The sequence below is a fragment of the Scyliorhinus torazame genome, chromosome 22 (assembly GCF_047496885.1).
Source record: "Scyliorhinus torazame isolate Kashiwa2021f chromosome 22, sScyTor2.1, whole genome shotgun sequence".
NCBI classification, from domain to species: Eukaryota; Metazoa; Chordata; class Chondrichthyes; order Carcharhiniformes; family Scyliorhinidae; genus Scyliorhinus; species Scyliorhinus torazame.
This window is the reverse complement of record NC_092728.1, coordinates 31,260,161-31,274,874: the sequence shown is the minus strand read 5'-3', so window position 1 is coordinate 31,274,874 and position 14,714 is coordinate 31,260,161.

The following is a 14,714-nucleotide window of genomic DNA, read 5'->3' as shown; positions in this document are numbered from 1 at the left end:
ACATCGGATGGAGAAGAAAACTGCAGGGGATGGGCACAATGGAAATGCTAGATGGGGACTCATCTTCCGAGGTAGTATGGGCTGAGGTTAGAAACAGGAAAGGAGAGGTCACCCTGTTGGGAGTCTTCTATAGGCCTCCAAATAGTTCTAGGGATGTAGAGGAAAGGATGGCGAGGATGATCCTGGATAAGAGCGAAAGTAACAGGGTAGTTATTATGGGAGACTTTAACTTTCCAAATATTGACTGGAAAAGATATAGTTTGAGTACATTAGATGGGTCGTCTGTAGTGGGTAAAGTCTTGGAGGGGATTATAAGAGACAAGATTTATAATCATCTAGATAGGAATAATATGATCAGGGATAGTCAGCTTGGCTTTGTGAAGGGTAGGTCATGCCTCACAAACCTTATCGAGTTCTTTGAGAAGGTGACTGAACAGGTAGACGAGGGTAGAGCAGTTGATGTGGTGTATATGGATTTCAGCAAAGCGTTTGATAAGGTTCCCCACGGTAGGCTATTGCAGAAAATACGGAGGCTGGGGATTGAGGGTGATTTAGAGATGTGGATCAGAAATTGGCTAGCTGAAAGAAGACAGAGGGTGGTGGTTGATGGGAAATGTTCAGAATGGAGTTCAGTCACAAGTGGAGTACCACAAGGATCTGTTCTGGGGCCATTGCTGTTTGTCATTTTTATCAATGACCTAGAGGAAGGTGCAGAAGGGTGGGTGAGTAAACTTGCAGACGATACTAAAGCCGGTGGTGTCGATAGTGTGGAAGGATGTAGCAGGTAACAGAGGGATATAGATAAGCTGCAGAGCTGGGCTCAGAGGTGGCAAATGTAGTTTAATGTAGAGAAGTGTGAGGTGATTCACTTTGGAAGGAATAACAGGAATGCGGAATATTTGGCTAATGATAATGTTCTTGAAAGTGTGGATGAGCAGAGGGATCTAGGTGTCCATGTACATAGATCCCTGAAAGTTGCCACCCAGGTTGATAGGGTTGTGAAGAAGGCCTATGGAGTGTTGGCCTTTATTGGTAGAAGGATTGAGTTCCGGAGTCAGGAGGTCATGTTGCAGCTGTACAGAACTCTGGTACGGCCGCATTTGGAGTATTGCGTACAGTTCTGGTCACCACATTATAGGAAGGACGTGGAGGCTTTGGAGCGGGTGCAGAGGAGATTTACCAGAATGTTGCCTGGTATGGAGGGAAAATCTTATGAGGAAAGGTTGATTGACTTGAGGTTGTTTTCGTTGGAGAGAAGAAGGTTAGGAGGAGACTTAATAGAGGCATACAAAATGATCAGGGGGTTGGATAGGGTGGACAGTGAGAGCCTTCTCCCGCGGATGGAAATGGCTGGCACGAGGGGACATAGCTTTAAACTGAGGGGTAATAGATATAGGACAGAGGTCAGAGGTAGGTTCTTTACGCAAAGAGTAGTGAGGCCGTGGAATGCCCTTCCTACTACAGTAGTGAACTCGCCAACATTGAGGGCATTTAAAAGTTTATTGGATAAACATATGGATGATAATGGCATAGTGTAGGTTAGATGGCTTTTGTTTCGGTGCAACATAGTGGGCCGAAGGGCCTGTACTGCGCTGTATTGTTCTATGTTCTATATATATGTTACAGTAATATTTTTGAAAATCCTGGTTTGACATCCAGGCAAGGCACGTGTCTGCAAAAGGGACAATTAAGTAGTTGCAAAAGTGAGACAATCATTCATTCCAATCATATACTTGTTTTCAAAGAGATGCTGATGGAAATTTGTACTGATTGCTGGAGATTCCCTGAAGCTTAAAAAAAAGAGATAATGTGTTTAATTTCTGATAAACAAGTCACGGGCCTCTGATAATAATGGACAGTGCTAGTTTCTGCAGTTTCACAGTTTGATATGGGTTTGGCAGTCTGCCAGGAGATTTGAAGCATTGCCTTCAAGCTGAAAAATATGTATAATTAGCAGAAAAGTAATCGGCTAAGTTTTATTTTAGTATTGACTTGTTGTGGACGAAGTGGTTATTTTCCAACAATTGGCTGAACTGGACTTTCTATATTTTTAATGAACAGCTAAAGGTGTCATTTTGATAGAGATAAATGCTGTAAGGTGTATTTAGGTAAACAGGTGGAGACAGGGAGATGTTTACGGAAACCTATGTAGAGCTGATGGTTTTACATGTTAACCATGTATTACACCCGCTGCATCTGGTCTTGTTCTGAGAATCATAGAATTTACAATGCAGAAGCAGGCCATTCGGCCTATCGAGTCTGCACCGGCTCTTGGAAAGAGCACCCTACCCAAGCCCATACCTCCACCCTATCCCCATAACCCAGTAACCCCACCCAACACTAAGGGCAATTTTGGACACTATGGGAAATTTATCATGGCCAATCCACCTAACCTGCACATCTTTGGACTGTGGGAGGAAACCGGAGCACCCGGAGGAAACCAACGCACACACGGGGAGAACATGCAGACTCCGCACAGACAGTGACCCAAGCCGGGAATCTAACCCGGGAACCTGGAGCTGTGAAGCAAATGTGCTAACCACCATGCTACCGTGCCGCCCCTTAAGCGTGGTGAAAATTCTGTTGATTACTATAAACTTACGTTTCCTCCTCTTAATTACTGAAAATGGAAACTTTGCTTTCATATTTTTGTCTTGTTGCGTTTTTAGTGGTAGATAAACTTTCTGAATCTACCATTTAACTTTTTTTTGTAGTTTGGTTATGTCTCTAGAATTGCTGTGATATACGCTTGCGTTTATTCCAAACAAGTGAACGTTATAAATTTTAGTTCAAATTCTCCAATATTGTCACAGTGGGAAGAAGGCCAACCTCGCAATGTCAGATTGCACAGCACATCCGTTTGATCGTCAACGTAATTTTAAAATAAGATGGATGTTCACAGTTGGCAGTCAAATGTTTGTCGGAATATGGGGCTAGATGTTTGTTCGTGGGTGGGAAATCTCTATTGCCGCCTGGGAATGAACTCACTGGATTTAAATCGGGAGACTTCTAGAAAGAACTGGAAAAATTCAGCGATTTGTGACATCCATGAGTGTGATACCTTCCCCGGAACAGCGATTTGCAGGGATCATCTGAATAATTTTAGTGGGGAATCTTAGCAGGAAAGTCTTCGCGCACTAAACTGATGAAGGTCAGGGTGACCGAATCACTGCCACCTCCTTTCTCGGGGAATGTGAGGAGGAACATGAGGCAGGAATGCAGAACACCAAAGTGAGAACTTACCACCTTCCGGACACGATTCAGGACCAGGTCCACAATCTCCTTGCACACATCGCCGCATCCTCCTTACCGGTGATGAGCTGCTCGGGGTGAAAGAGCTGTCGGTAGGTTCCGGTCCGGACCTCAGCTGAAGACAGAGAACAGAGACTTGAGACCAGGAACACAGAGGCTGAAGGAAATATTGCAATGAGTTTAGTGAAACTCTGACTGACCAACTCATCAACAATCTCTGTTCTTACCAATCACGGTGGGCTCCAGATCTATGAACACTGCTCGGGGAACGTGTTTCCCCGCCCCTGTCTCACTGAAGAAGGTGTTGAAGGAATCGTCACCACCTCCGATGGTCTTTTCACTGGGCATCTGCCCATCATGCTCCAGACAATACAGCTCCCAGCAAGCGTTACCGATCTGCACACCGCCTGACCAATGTGCAGTGAAAGACACTCACGCTAAAGACGGGAGGAGTTGCGGTTACTTCGACAATATTATGAATAATGCTTTGCAAATTCTGTATGGTGGTGGATGGAGAACGGGCTGCAGGGCATAAAGTATGTCGGCATGTGTATCCAGAATTCCGTCAAACCGGCATGAATCCTCCATTCTATCCGGATCCTCGACCTATGGAGATACCAGTAAGCAGTCTTACAGCACCTGGTTAAGTCCAACAGGTTTGTTTCGAGCAGTGCTCCGAAAGCTAGTGATTCGAAACAAATCTGTTGAGCATTAACCTGGTCTTGTAAGACTTCATACTCTGCTCACCCCAGTTCTACGCCGACATCTCCACAATATGGAGATTCCGCCAGATCCCGGGATGCCTCGATCTCTGTGAATCCACTCTGTGATTTCCCGGTCTCTCAGCAGCACCGGAATCATAAATACAACCATCGCTGCTACAATGACCGTGACTTCTGTCAACACCCTACACATTTCACGTGTCTCTGTGAATTCTCATTCCCTGAGGAATCCCACGTTCGATTCCCAGCTTGGGCGACTGTCTGTGTGGAGTCTGCACGTTCTCCCCGTGTCTGCGTCCAAAGATATGCAGGTTGGCCATGCTAAATTGCACTTACTGTCCAAAAAAAGGTTAGGTAGGGTGCTCTTTCCAAGGACCGATGCAGACTTGATGGGCCGAATGGTCTCTTTGTCACTGTAAATGCTATGGTTCTATGAACCTTCTGTTCCCTCTGTTCAGGGGTAAGGCTTGAAATGGTTTTGACTGATTCACCTTCTCCCCTTTATTTCGCCCCCCCCCCCCCCCGCCGCCCCCCTCCCATCCACGTCGATCCTTGGGAATTGCGGCTACCCCTATCAATGCCCCACTCTTTCTACATCATTGTGTCGTCCCTTGGATTCTACATTTCCACGCTCCCTGGAGATCCCCTCTTCCGTATGAGCGCCGCGATACTGCGATTCACCATCATTCAATCCTGTCTTACCATATTGACCTTTTATTTTCACCGCTCCTCTCAATGTGCTGCGTATCTTCACACTCGCGCTATTTCACCGAATTCTATGAAACCAATGCGAGTTCCGATTGGACAGCGAGAACAATGCGACCCGGTTGTTTGGGGCAACACCAACATAAAATAGAACGTCGGTGCACGCCGCTAATTGGATGCCTTCTGCAAAAAGAGGGACCATGTGATGGTCGCAGTCGATAATGGAGAAGCTTTGGGCAACAGGGGAGACTTTCGTCGTCTATCAGTCCCCAAAACATCTCATTGAATGCTGATAATGATGCCCCATCCATCAGAGCCTCGACAATCAGTCCCGATCAGTCAAAACCATTTCACACCTACCCACTGAACAGACCCCCGAAACATCAAACCACAAGCTATCTAACCATTTCCTATTTGCCTCGCTAACATCAGAGCTCGATATATATGTTTTAAATAATTGATTCAGTCTACAGCCGTGTTTACCTGTCAGATATTATACATGGATTCAGAATGTATCACAGCCCATTCAATAAACACAATCCATTAAATCAGAATCTATCGGAGACCATCTATCAGACACCATCCATTAAATCAGAATCCAAAAGAGCCTACACATCAAGCACCACATATTAAAACAGAATCTATCAGGCACCATTCACCAGGCACAATCCATTAAATCAGAATCTATCAGCGCCGATCCATATGCCCCACCCAATTAATCAGAATTTCCGAGATACGACAAATCGAAAAAAACACATTATGAATCTATCATAGAATCACTGAGGCCTTGGCACATAAAGGGCCTTTCAGCCACTTACCTATTCAATCCCAGGTGCCCCGCATCTGGCCATAGCTTCCTTTGCTTTGGTATTGCATTTAAATTTGGAGGGCATTTAAAAGTTTATTGGATAAACATATGGATGATAATGGCATAGTGTAGGTTAGATGGCTTTTGTTTCGGTGCAACATCGTGGGCCGAAGGGCCTGTACTGCGCTGTATTGTTCTATGTTCTATGTTCTATGTTAAGTGCACATCTAAATACGTCTGAAATGTTATGACGATGTCTGCAGTGAGTTTCAGACGCGCGCCATCCTCTGGGTAAATGGTTTCTTTCTCACATTACCTCTAAACCACCTGCCCCTTACCGTAAATCTTTGACTCCAGGTCACGAACCCTCATGCAAGGGGAAAAGTGCATTTATGGCCACTATGGATCGCACATGGATATTATGTTCAGTTGACCCTCTGAAGCATATCGCTCGGATAGAGGTAGCGCAACATCGGTGCACAAGACGTGATGCGAGAATGATAGGACTGTGCTACGCACAGAGTTTGGGGAAAGTAGACCTGTATTCCCAAGATATTCGAATAATGTCACCCCAAAGCACCTTCCCAAGCAATCGCAGTGTTACATCAACCCCTGTACCTCCTCCCTCGTCATTATACAATACCCGAAGCACTCTTTTCGTGCGAGATGGGGACGAGGTGAGTTTTTTTTTCTTTGCTCACATGGTTGTGAATGTTTGATCATTTCTAACCCAGAGGATGGTGGAAGCGCAGTCACTGAGTCTGGCAGATTTCCAAATCCCAATAAACGCAGCATGGTAACACAGTGGTTAGCACTGTTGCTTCACAGCGCTAGTGACCCGGGTTCGATTCCTGGCTTGGGTAACTGTCTGTGCAGAGTCTTCACGTTCTTCCCGTGTACGCGCTGGTTTGCTCCGGGAGCTCCGGTTTCGTCTTACAAGTCCCGAAAGACGTTTTGTTAGTTAAATTGTACATTTTTAATTCTCCATCAGTGTATCCGAACAGGCGCCAGAGGACAAAGAACAATACAGCACAGGAACAGGCTCTTCGGCCCTCCAAGCCTGTACCGTCATGATACCAACCTTTGCCAACCAAAATCCTCAGCACTTCCTTGTGCAGTATCCCTCTATACCCATCCTATCCATGTGTTTGTCGAGATGCCTTTTGAATGCCGTTAATGGCTCTGCTTCCACAACCTCCTCCGGCAACGTGTTCCAGGCACTCACCACCCTCTGCGTAAAAAACCTGCCTCACACATCTCCTCTAAACTTTGCCCCGCCGACATTAAAACTCTGGACTGACCCCTCCACCCTGGGAATGAGTGTCTGTCCATCCACTCTATCCATGCCCCTCATAATCCCCTTGCAAGTGTGGCAACAAGGGATTTTCCCAGTAACTTAATTGCCTACTTGTGACACTAATAAAATTATAAATGGATGTGATGATCGTGTTGGGGGAAAGGTATAGAACTTGATCGTGAGCCATGATCAATGACGGACCAAGCTCCCTGGCTTGAATGGACAACTTTCCGTGTTCTGATGTTGTATTGCTATTGATAAAGGTGTCTGACCGACAGAGTGGATTCAACGACATCAGCTGATGCGATGGTATTGGAACGCAGAACATCTTGATTGGCTACCATTAACCATCGTACTATCGTGGCATCATTGGGATAGATAGCGGTGGCTAAGGGATTGTTTGGGAGCAACATGGATGTGACAGATTGTCGAGTGCCCTCTGTTAATTATCTCCACTGTGTCCAAATGCGGAAAGTCTGTATGAAGTTGTGGGAAAGAATCCGTAGATCAAGTATCTGCAAGAGAAAGGGGGAGGTAAATAGGGAAAGAGAGATAAAGGAAGACGGATCAATGGAGATTAGATTTTAGTCAAAGGTTTATTGCCACCTGTACTGAGGTAGAGAGAAATGTAATGTTTTTCGTACAGTCCAAGCAGATAGTTCAATACATGAAAAACGTAGGTCATATTGAGAAATGGACAACATAAAACATAGACATAGACAGCGGGTGAAGCATACGGAGTATACTGCTACACCAGTAGATAAGATGGATCGAGAGATCAGATCAGTCCATAGGAGGGCCATTCAGGAGTTTGGTAATAGGGGGGAAGCTGTTTTTAAATCACTTTGAGCTTGGACTCAGACTTTTATGTCTTCTTCCCGATGGAAGATATTGGAAGAGAGAATAAAAAGGGTAGGAGAGGGTCTTTGAAAATGCTGCCCCCTTTCGAAAGGCAACGGGAGGTGCAGACAGAGTCAGTGGATGGGAGGCAGGTTCGCATGATGGACTGTACTGTGTTCACGATATTGCAGTTTCTTACTGTCTTGGGCCCAGCAGTTGCCATACCAAACTGTGATTCAGCCAGATGGGATGCTTTCTATGGTGCATCTATAAAAGTTAGTAAGAGTCAATCTGGACATGCCAAATTTCCTTAGTTTCCTGAGGAAGTACAGGCACTGTTGTGCTTTCTTGGTCGTAGCATCGACGTGAGTGTCCCAGGACAGAATGTTGGTGACGTTTACACCTAGGAATATGAAGCTGCATTTGGGAGGAAGAGAGTGTCAAAATTGAGGAACAAGAAATCTGATTCTGCAAACAGCCTCTCGGGCGCCCCTAAAATTGTAACACCCGTACCTGGTGCATTAATCTTCTTCTGAACTTCAGCTATTGTTACACCAGAATTCCATCCACTTTCAAATTCTAGCTTGCATAAGGAGTAAATCGTTACATGATTATCAAATAAACTTATTTTATTAGTTATGGTTAGTAAAATCAAAGAACCATTTAGAGCATAGGACATAGAACATAGAAAATACAGCACAGAACAGGCCCTTCGGCCCACGATGTTGTGCCGAACCTTTCTCCTAGATTAATCATAGATTATCATTGAATCTACAGTGCAGAAGGAGGCCACCCGGCCCCCCGAGCCCGCACCGGCTCCTGGAAAGAGCACCCCACCCAAACCCAACACCCCCACCCAACACCAAGGGCAATTTTGGACATTAAGGGCAATTAATCATTGGCCAATTCACCTAACCACATCTTTGGACTGTGGGAGGAAACTGGAGCACCCGGAGGAAACCCACGCAGACACGGGGAGGACGGGCAGACTCCACACAGACAGTGACCCAAGCCGGAATCGAACCTGGGACCCTGGAGCTGTGAAGCATTGTGCTATCCACAATGCTACCGTGCTGCCCTTAAGAACAAATAAATCTACACTATATCATTTTACCGTAATCCGTGTACCTACCCAATAGCTGCTTGAAGGTCCCTAATGTTTCCGACTCAACTACTTCCACAGGCAGTGCATTCCATGCCCCCACTACTCTCTGGGTAAAGAACCTACCTCTGATATCCCTCCTATATCTTCCACCTTTCACCTTAAATTTATGTCCCCTTGTAATGGTTTGTTCCACCCGGGGTAAAGGTCTCTGACTGTCTACTCTATCTATTCCCCTGATCATCTTATAAACCTCTATCAAGTCGCCCCTCATCCTTCTCCGTTCGAATGAGAAAAGGCCTAGCACCCTCAACCTTTCCTCGTAAGACCTACTCTCCATTCCAGGCAACATCCTGGTAAATCTTCTTTGCACCTTTTCCAAAGCTTCCACATCCTTCCTAAAATGAGGCGACCAGAACTGTACACAGTACTCCAAATGTGGCCTTACCAAAGTTTTGTACAGCTGCATCATCACCTCACCACTCTTAAATTCAATCCCTCTGTTAATGAATGCGAGCACACCATAGGCCTTCTTCACAGCTCTATCCACTTGAGTGGCAACTTTCAAAGATGTATGAACATAGACCCCAAGATCTCTCTGCTCCTCCACATTGCCAAGAACTCTACCGTTAACCCTGTATTCCGCATTCATATTTGTCCTTCCAAAAAGCACAACCTCACACTTTTCAGGGTTAAACTCCATCTGCCACTTCTCAGCCCAGCTCTGCATCCTATCTATGTCTCTTTGCAGCCGACAACAGCCCTCCTCACTATCCACAACTCCACCAATCTTCGTATCGTCTGCAAATTTACTGACCCACCCTTCAACTCCCTCATCCAAGTCATTCATGAAAATCACAAACAGCAGAGGACCCAGAACTGATCCCTGCGGTACGCCACTGGTAACTGGGATCCAGGCTGAATATTTACCATCCACCACCACTCTCTGACTTCTATCGGTTAGCCAGTTCGTTGTCCAACTGGCCAAATTTCCCACTATCCCATGCCTCCTTACATTCTGCATAAGCCTACCATGGGGAACCTTATCAAATGCCTTACTAAAATCCATGTACACTACATCCACTGCTTTACCTTCATCCACATGCTTGGTCACCTCCTCAAAGAATTCAATTAGACTTGTAAGGCAAGACCTACCCCTCACAAATCGGTGCTGACTATCCCTAATCAAGCAGTGTCTTTCCAGATGCTCAGAAATCCTATCCTTCAGTACCCTTTCCATTACTTTGCCTAACACCGAAGTAAGACTAACTGGCCTGTAATTCCCAGGGTTATCCCTAGTACCTTTTTTGAACAGGGGAACGACATTCGCCACTCTCCAATCCCCTGGTACCACCCCTGTTGACAGTGAGGACGAAAAGATCATTGCCAACGGCTCTGCAATTTCATCTCTTGCTTCCCATAGAATCCTTGGATATATCCCGTCAGGCCCGGGGGACTTGTCTATCCTCAAGTTTTTCAAGATGCCCAACACATCTTCCTTCCTAACAAGTATTTCCTCAAGCTTACCAATCTGTTTCACACTGTCCTCTCCAACAATATCGCCCCTCTCATTTGTAAATATAGAAGAAAAGTACTCGTTCAAGACCTCTCCTATCTCTTCAGACTCAATACACAATCTCCCGCTACTGTCCTTGATCGGACCTACCCTCGCTCTAGTCATTCTCATATTTCTCACATATGTGTAAAAGGCCTTGGGGTGTTCCTTGATCCTACCCGCCAAAGATTGTTCATGCCCTCTCTTAGCTCTCCTAATCCCTTTCTTCAGTTCCCTCCTGGCTACTTTGTATCCCTCCAATGCCCTGTCTGAACCTTGTTTCCTCAGCCTTCCATAAGTCTCCTTTTTCCTCTTAACAAGACATTCAACCTCTCTTGTCAACCATGGTCCCCTCACTCGACCATCTCTTCCCTGCCTGACAGGGACATACATATCAAGGACACGTAGCACCTGTTCCTTGAACAAGTTCCACAGTTCACTTGTGTCCTTCCCTGACAGCCTATGTTCCCAACTTATGCACTTCAATTCTTGTCTGACAGCATCGTATTTACCCTTCCCCCAATTGTAAACCTTGCCCTGTTGCACGTACCTATCCCTCTCCATTACTAAAGTGAAAGTCACAGAATTGTGGTCACTATCTCCAAAATGCTCCCCCACTAACAAATCTATCACTTGCGCTGGTTCATTGCCCAGTACTCAATCCAATATTGCCCCTCCTCTGGTCGGACAATCTACATACTGTGTTAGAAAAGCTTCCTGGACACACTGCACAAACACCACCCCATCCAAACTATTTGATCTAAAGAGTTTCCACTCAATATTTGGGAAGTTAAAGTCGCCCATGACTACTACCCTATGACTTCTGCACCTTTCCAAAATCTGTTTCCCAATCTGTTCCTCCACATCTCTGCTACTATTGGGGGGCCTATAGAAAACTCCTAACAAGGTGACTGCTCCTTTCCTATTTCTGACTTCAACCCATACTACCTCAATAGGGTGATACTCCTCGAACTGCCTTTCTGCAGCTGTTATACTATCTCTAATTAATAATGCCACCCCCTCCCCACCTCTTTTACCACCCTCCCTAATCTTATTGAAACATCTATAACCAGGGACCTCCAACAACCATTTCTGCCCCTCTTCTATCCAAGTTTCCGTGATGGCCACCACATCGTAGTCCCAAGTACCGATCCATGCCTTAAGTTCACCCACCTTATTCCTGATGCTTCTTGCGTTGAAGTATACACACTTCAACCCATCTCCGTGCCTGCAAGTACTCTCCTTTGTCAGTGTTCCCTTCCCCACTGCCTCACTACATGCTTTGGCGTCCTGAATATCGGCTACCTTAGTTGCTGGACTACAAATCCGGTTCCCATTCCCCTGCCAAATTAGTTTAAACCCTCCCGAAGAGTACTAGAAAACCTCCCTCCCAGGATATTGGTGCCCCTCTGGTTCAGATGCAACCCGTCCTGCTTGTACAGGTCCCACCTTCCCCAGAATGCGCTCCAATTATCCAAATACCTGAAGCCCTCCCTCCTACACCATTCCTGCAGAACTGTACGGCAGAGTACAGGCCCGTCGGCCCATGGTGTTGTGCCGAACTAGGCTGAAACTAAGATCAAATCAACCTACAGCAGAGGGCAGTAGAGCAGAGCTGCTGATTTGCTGTGGCGGGGAAAAGTCGCATACGTCCGGTGCGTTCACTCTAACCTGAAGGTTTACCTGTGCAATAGGCCCTAGCTGTTCAAGTGAAGACAAGCATCCAGCAGACGGCAGTAGAGCGGAGCTGCTGATTGGCTGTTGGGGGGGAAAATGTGCATACGCCCGGTGCTGTCACTCTAACTTGAAGGTGTACCTGTGCAAGAGACCCTAGCTGTTCAAGTGAAGACAAGCATCCAGCAGAGGGCAGTAGAGCGGAGCTGCTGATTGGCTGTTGCGGGGAAAATTTGCATACGTCCGGTGCGGTCGCTCTAACGTGAAGGTGTACCTGTGCAAGAGACCCTAGCTGTTCAAGTGAAGGCAAGCATCCAGCAGAGGGCAGTAGAGCTGAGCTGCTGATTGGCTGTTGCGTGGAAAATGTGCATACGTCCGGTGCGGTCACTCTAACTTGAAGGTGTACCTGTGAAAGAGACCTTGGATGTTCAAGTGAAGAAAAGCAGAGAGCAGAAGAGCGGAGCTGCTGATTGGCTGTTGCAGGGGAAATTTGCATACGTCCGGTGCGGTCATTCTAACTTGAAGGTGGTTTGCGGAGGAGCTGTTGTCAAGTGACACTTAAACCCGAAACACTTCTTCAGTGTTTCCCTCCCTACCCCCTCCGCTAACCCCAAAAAAAACAACCGCTGTAAAGATCAAGAGGAAGGCTCGAGGGCAGGTAGAAGTTGAAAGAAGTTGAACTGTGACATCACAGCCTGCAGGTAAGGGATTGGCTGGTGACTGGTAAGTAGTTTTTATTTTATTTCCCTCAGGTGTTATCGTGTGGGCCACAGAAGTTGCTGAGTGAGTGCTTGCTGAGAAGGCGAGTGAATAACAGGTAATCTCTTTCTTTTTTATTATCTAGAATGGATGGCAGGGAAGGTAGTGCAATGTTCCTCCTGCAGAATGTTTGAGGTGAGGGACGCCGTCAGTGTCCCTGCTGATTTCATCTGTGGGTAGTGCACCCATCTCCAGCTCCTCAGAAACCGCATTAGGGAACTGGAGCTGGAGCTGGATGAACTTCGGATCATTCGGGAGGCAGAGGTGATCATAGACAGAAGCTTCAAGGATGTAGTTACTCCGAAGAATAAAGATAGATGGGTGACGTTGAGAGTGGCTGGGAGGAAGGTGGTTCCCCTTAATAACACGTATACCACTTTGGATACTGATGGCGGGGGGGGGGGCTACTTACCAGGGGTAAGCCATGGGGTACAGGTCTCCGGCACAGAGTCTGTCCCTGTTGCTCAGAAGGGCAGGGGGGAGAGGAGCAGAGCATTAGTCATTGGAGACTCCATAGTTATGGGGATAGATAGGAGATTCTGTGGGAACGAGAGAGACTCGCGGTTGGTGTGTTGCCTCCCAGGTCCTCCTTAAGGGGGAGGGCGAGCAGCCCCAAGTCGTGGTCCACATAGGTACCAACGACATAGGTAGGATAGGGATGTAAGGCAGGAATTCAGGGAGCTAGGGTGGAAACTTAGATCTAGGACAAACAGAGGTTGTTATCTCTGGGTTGTTACCCGTGCCACGTGCTAGTGAGACGAGGAATAGGGAGAGAGAGGATTTGAACACGTGGCTACAGGGATTGTGCCGGAGGGAGAGTTTCAGATTTCTGGATAATTGGGGCTCATTCTGGGGTAGGTGGGACATCTGCAAACATGATGGTCTACACCTGGACCAGAGGGGTCCCAATATCCTGGGGGGGGGGGGGGGGGGGGAATTTGCTAATGCTCTTCAGGAGGTTTTAAACTAGTTCAGCAGGGGCTTGGGAACCTGAATTGTAGCTCCAGTATGCAGGAGGTTGAGAGTAGTGAGGTGATGAGTAAGGTTTCAAAGTTGCAGGAGTGTACCGGCAGGCAGGAAGGTGGTTTAAAGTTTGTCTTCTTCAATGCCAGGAGCATCCGGAATAAGGTGGGTGAACTTGCTGCGTGGGTTGGTACATGGGACTTCGATGTTGTGGCCATTTCGGAGACATGGATAGAGCAGGGGCAGGAATGGTTGTTGCAGGTGCCGGGGTTTAGATATTTCGGTAAGCTCAGGGAAGGTGGTAAAAGAGTGGGAGGGTTGGCATTGTTAGTCAAGGACAGTATTACGGTGGCAGAAAGGACGTTTGATGAGGACTCGTCTACTGAGGTAGTATGGGCTGAGGTTAGAAACAGGAAAGGAGAGGCCACCTTGTTAGGGGTTTTCTATAGGCCTCCGAAAAGTTTCAGAGATGCAGAGGAAAGGATTGCAAAGATGATTCTGGATAAGAGTGAAAGCAACAGGGTAGTTGTCATGGGGGACTTTAACTTTCCAAATATTGACTGGAAATGCTTTCGTTCGAGTACTTTAGATGGGTCCATGTTTGTCCAGTGTGTGCAGGAGGGTTTCCTGACACAGTATGTAGATAGGCCAACGAGAGGCGAGGCCATTTTGGATTTGGTACTGGGTAATGAACCAGGACAGGTGTTAGATTTGGAGGTAGGTGAGCACTTTGGTGATAGTGCCCACAATTCGATTACGTTCACTTTAGTGATAGAAAGGGATACGTATATACCGCAGGGCAAGAGTTATATCCGGGGCAAAGGCAATTATGATGCGATGAGGCAAGACTTAGGATGCATCGGATGGAGAGGAAAACTGCAGGGGATGGGCACAATGGAAATGTGGAGCTTGTCAAGGAACAGCTACTGCGTGTCCCTGATAAGTAAATACCTGTCAGGCAGGGAGGAAGTCGTCGAGCAAGGGAACCGTGGTTTACTAAAGCAGTAGAAACACTTGTCAAGAGGAAGAAGGAGGCA